Raw genomic sequence first — 6,167 nt, 5'->3', positions numbered from 1 at the left:
CATTAACAATACCTTTATGGTCTTTGGTGATCAGGTCTTCCAACAGTCTGTTGGAATTCCCATGGGCACGAATTGTGCTCCTTTGTTAGCTGACCTGTTTTTATATTCATATGAAGCAGAATTTATTCAATAACTTCTACGTGGGAAGAAAAAATATCTTGCTGTGGCCTTCAATTCGACATGTAGATATATCGACGACGTTTTGTCTATTAACAATAATAACTTTCATATGTCGATTCGATCTATACCTGTGAGCTCGAAACAAAAGACACCACACAGTCGTCCACATCTGCTTCATACTTAGATATTTTATTGAAAGTAGACATGAAGGGCAAACTGACAACTCAACACTATGACAAACGGCATGATTTTAGCTTCTCCATCGTCGACTTCCCATACTAATGTAGCAATATTCCATTATAATCTGCATATGGTGTTTATATCTCTCAACTGATTCGATACGCAAGAGCTTGTTCTGCGTATAGTCAGTTTCTAAATCGAGGTAAACTACTGACAAACAAGTTGATGGTACAGGGGTTTCAACAGTCTCGATTGAAGTCCGCATTTCGCAAATTCTATGGTCTTTATAACGAGCTAGTTCGTCAATACAACCTACCATTGGGTCAAATGCTGTCTGACCTGTTTCATTCCGATTGTTATGTCGTTCTTGGCACCCTGATTTTGACTACGAATAACTCCGTTTACCTGATCAGGATATAGGGCTCACGGCGTGTGTGACCGGTCGACAGGGGATGATTACTCCTCCTAGGCACCTGATCCCACCTCTGGTGTGTCCAGAGGTCCGTGTTTGCCAAACTATCTATTTTGTATTGCTTATAGGAGTTATGCGATTGATCACTGTTCGTTATCTTCACATTGCATTAGGGTACAATGTCAAATTAAGGGTGTGACCATTCGACAGGGGATCCCACCTCTGGTATATCCAGGGGTCTGTGTTTGCCCAACTCTCCATTTTGTATTCCTTAAAGGAGTTATGAGATTGATCACTGTTCGTTATTTTCACCTTTTATGCAATGAAGTGTCAATCTGAACTACTATTATTTTATCCAAGACAAGGCTAATTTAATATTTGTCGTGAGCACTATTTGTAAGGGAGAGTCATTAGAGGGTCACACGTGGCACATCCATGTAAATGTAAATTGGTTGCGACCATGCTTTGTCAAAATCCTAAGCGAAGGTCATCTGCAGAATATAAATATCTGTTTCATGCTATAACCTTAAAAGAGAGAAACCTTCAGCATATGCATCTTTTTTAATCGTGCTTTTCATTAATTTCCATTCAATTGCCGATGAGCAGATGGGCCTAGGTCACGATTAATTAAAGACTAGGATATTTGACACAACAATCTGATCAAAATACAGATCTCTCAAATAGCGCACAGCACTGGGCACTATTTGAGAGATCTGTATAAATATATCGAAAATGTTTTATCTATCAACAATACTCACTTTCATTCATATCACAGCCGCGGTGGCCGAGAGGTTATCTAGAGCGTTCGCCCCGCATGCGGAAGGCCGGGGTTCGAATCCCGGCCGCGACCGACCTAAGTCGTTAAAACAAGTAGTGACAGTTCCATCGCCAAACGCTGGGCATTAGCTGTGAATGTCACGGGTCCTCGGAGATGACCTTCAAAACGGATGACCCTTGTCACAGTAGGTGTGGCACGCTAAAGAACCCTCACTGCTCAATGGCCGTAAGCGCCGAGCATAGGTCTAAATTTGAAACCCTTCACCGGTCTTGGTGACGTCTCCATATAAGTGAAAAATTCTCGAGCGAGACGTTAAACAAGATACAATCAACCGATCAACCAATCATTCATATGACTGGCTACTGACAAATGAATTGACAGGGGTTTTAACCATTACCCACAGGCCATTGTGGAGGAATAACAACCTTATCATATGACGAATCAATGTGTATTTCAGTGAACTCGAAATAAAAGATACCAGCAACCTAACTATTCAATACCATGACAAATGGGATTACTTCAGCTTCTCCTTCATTAACATCCCATATTTATATAGCAATATTCCATCATCTCCTGCATATGCTGTTTATGTCTCTCAACCGATCCCATATGCGAGGGCATATTTTGCGTATGATCAATTTTTAAATCGAGACTGGCTATTTTATTTAGTCATAAAATGGAGATACAGTATAGTACCTCATTAAATCGCCTCGGAGGTAGCTATTGGCTAGACAATGTGTTGTCAAGACAAACAGGCAACCGATGGATTAGAAATATTTTCCCGGACCATTGTTTTGAATAAAGTTATGGAACATCACTTTGAATAGATCTTACAAACCTAAAGACATCGAGTTCACGGAGTATTATACCATCACCATTAGCCTGAGAATTACGAAGAGGGCCCATCTCTCCCCTCTCACCGTCCTCCACTAGCTCTTGTCCCCAATCTGCCCCCTTTCCTCGACCCCTCTTTCCATCCCCCTCTCTCTCCTCCCTTAAATATACTTAATTACCATCCTTTCCATATTTGGGGGGATTCTTTTTTGTTATACTCAGGTAACCATAGATTGCTCCCTTACAAACATGAAAATTCGAGAAAAGTCCAAACGATTTTAAGTCTTTTTTTTTCTTTTTTCTTTTTTTTAAAAACTTCCAACTCTCGTGTAACAAAACTCTCCAACTCTCGTGTAACAAAACCATGACACTATATTTGTAGCTATTCCGCGCCATTTTTGTAATATCAATTCTAGTGAAATGTGATATCTTGAAAATTACATATCTAAGTAACAGTACATGCATCTTGTTTACAGAATAGTACAGGGGGTAACATTGAAAATATTCGCCCGAAGAAAACCATTATATCGACCGGAAAAAAAAAAAAAGAACGCCCGTTGTCAAGTAATGTTTTCCGTTGGTAGATACTATCATGCATCCCGGGGTGTGTGGATCTTACTCTCACGGCCGGGGAAACAAGTTTGTTTGTTTGTTTTGTAATTGTTTCTCGGTCAATTCGTTAAGTCTGCATAATGAGATGAATCAAATTGTTTCATCAAGCTATGCAGGCACGTACATGTACAAATAAACAGCTTTTTTCTTTTTTAGGCAACGTACATTTTCCGTTGTTTTTATCCTATATGCATAATGAGTTACTTTCACCTACAAAATAGGATATTAAAAACAGCAAATTCTTACTCCTCCTAGGTACCTGATCCCACCTCTGATATATCCAGGGGTCCGTGTTTGCCCAACTTTCTATTTTGTATTGCTTAAAAAATAAGTTATAGGAGTTATGAGATTGATCACTGTTCGTTATCTTCACTTTTCATTCAGGTGATGATGGAATATTGCAACATAATCATAAATTTAAATTACATTTTTCTTTAAAATAGGTTTCAAATTAAATATTACTATGAGTACTATCGGTCCTTTGATGATTTTCCTTAATGGCTGCACTACCTTCTGTGTGTTTATTGTCTGCTGGTCAGTGCATGCTGCTAGCTTCAGCCTGGTATTTCATATTGCTTATAGGAGTTATGAGATTGATCACTGCTTGTTAAGTGTAATCTTCACCTTTCATTGGCTGACTCACCCCCACCCCTACCATCACCACCACCCCACCCCCATTATTGGCAGTAGAGAACGGTAGTGGAAGTGTAAGAATACAAATCTGAGCTGATAAATTATTGAATATTCTTGTGATGGATTAACGCTTGCTCTCGTTTACGATTTTCGCTTGTCAAGAATTTTCAGAAACTTCTCCCCCGATTGCCTTTCCTTTTTTTGAAAAACGATACGTACGCACGCACCTGATATGAAATTAATTTTAAAAAAGAAAAACCACACACAAAAAGTTTGCGAATTGATTTTATTATCACTTTTCCTTCAGAATTATACCCTAATTTGAATAAAAGTTTACAGTATTGATTTAGCCATTCGATTTGCACCCTGGTGATGATTTGAGTACACGTGGACTCCGCGATAATGCGCATCCTTATTCAAAGGTACATGTCTTCATGACCTTTCTTGCGGATGTTTACAGAAACGGCATCGTATTAATTTTCTTGCAGGACACACATGTATACATACAAGACCAACAAATATTTTTCTTAGTGACTTGAAGTTGAAGTACACAGACACAGTCATGTTAAAAATTAATTATGTGAATTACAGCCACTATTTCAGTATTACATAACAGAATCATAGAACCTGGAATTTGTGCATTAGGTCTGAAATGGGTGGAAATATTCCTTATCTCTTTAGAGAAGTGGACAGGCATTAATACATGTATTAATCTCAACGAGATTGGTCGAGGCTGGATAGCCTCCTCCGGCGAATCTTGCTGAGATTAGGCAGAAACATCACGTAACACAGTGTACACATATTTTTAGAATTATAGACGATCCGTCCTAATCAGTCTAAAAGTTTTAAAACGAAGGTGTTTTTCACAATAATTAATGGAAACATTTTTACAACGGTTGTTGTGTAAACTTAAATAACGATGTTTTATAATCATAATGAGAATACTTTTTCATGAGCAATCTTAATGATTATCGCACACCGACATTTTTTTTTATAAAGCCTAATATTGTTGTATGTAAGCAATTTTATTTACATACCTAAATCCGACAGTAATATATAATTTTACTTCAGAGACCTAAATTTTGTTTTATAATTATATCTCTGCTAAATCGTGTTAAAATATACATAAGCAAAAAATCCCCTTTTTTCTTCGAATTTAAAGTAGATATTCATTTATCATATGTTTAATAGAAGTATCAACGAAGCAAAATAGGCCGGATCGACAATGGGAGGGATCCTTTATAGATCTAGAGACGGATCGACCGTGGGACGGATCGACCTAACACCAGAAGTATTTCTACTTTTACTTCTACCAGTCAGTGGCCTCCGTCATCTGGTTGAATGTTCTGCCACGTTGGGGTGTGCGCAAATTTAAAAAGAGAGTGAATTTAAAATTTCAATTATTTACAATTAAAAAGTTGCACTGTATTGGCTTTTAAAAGTTTTGTAACCGAGCATTGAAGGCGTCAAGACTCGGCGCCAGCACAGTTGAGGTGGGGAAGATGTTGGACTTATTGATGGTACGAGGGTAAAACGACTCTTTTCTGACCGTAGTTCTGCATGATGGAATCTGCTTGGTTTGGTACGTGTCACTGTTTCCTTTTGAGGAAAACCGACTGGTTGAAAACCTCGGCCTTTAAGTGGTAGCAGTTTGGTGGCTACATCCAGTAGCTTTTTACTCGGTTGTTATTGAGCTTGTACATCATGCTGAGTCTTGCTGTTCTTCTTCGTTCTTCTAATGACGTCTACTCTAGTTGATGTAACATGTCTGATATAGATGAGGTATTGTGTCGAAGCATTTCCAGTTTCTTCTTGTCAGTTTGGTAGTAGGGATCCCATGCTGTGCTATCATATTCTAATGTGGGTCTGACTAATGATCTATACGAATTTTCCTTTATACTTTTGTTGTTGATATTGAGGCAATCTAATTAAAATTAGAGGTTAGATCCAGCGGATCTAACATCTAATTTTAATTAGATTGATATTGAGGTTACATGTACGCTTAAGGAAATTAATGGTGTATATTGGCTCTGACAGAGATGATGTTGATGTGTTGGCTCCACTTAATGTCCGATGACATTGTAATGCCCAGATATTTAGCTGATGTTACCCTCTCTAATTGATGACCATGCGAGATGTAATCCTTCAAGATGATGTTACGGTTGTTCGTGATGGTGAGAATGTTACACTTCCCCGGGTGGAATTCCATGAGTTATTTACGTTCACACACTGCCAACTTGTCTAAATCGTCTTGAAGTGTAAATTGTGTCGATGCCTGATGTTATGTACAGCGAGATATACAATAATATCGTCGGCAAATAATCTTACAGTTGATGTTAAACCATCAGGCATATCATTAATATAAAAGAAGAATAAACTGGGTCCGAGCACTGACCCCTGCGGCACTCCAGATTCAACAGATATCAGATCTGACGCTTCGCCTTCGATGCTAACCCTCTGACTGCGATTAGACAGTGAAACTCTGAACCATAGTGCTGTAATTTACGGATAAGTAGGCTGTGACTCACTTTATCAAAATCTTTCGAAAAATCCATCACTAGGCAATCTGTCTGCATGTTTTCCAGCATCAATATTACA

This window comes from Ostrea edulis, chromosome 9 (genome assembly GCF_947568905.1).
Source record: "Ostrea edulis chromosome 9, xbOstEdul1.1, whole genome shotgun sequence".
NCBI lineage: Eukaryota > Metazoa > Mollusca > Bivalvia > Ostreida > Ostreidae > Ostrea > Ostrea edulis.
The sequence above is the reverse complement of the archived record's forward strand: the minus strand, read 5'-3'. Positions refer to the sequence as shown.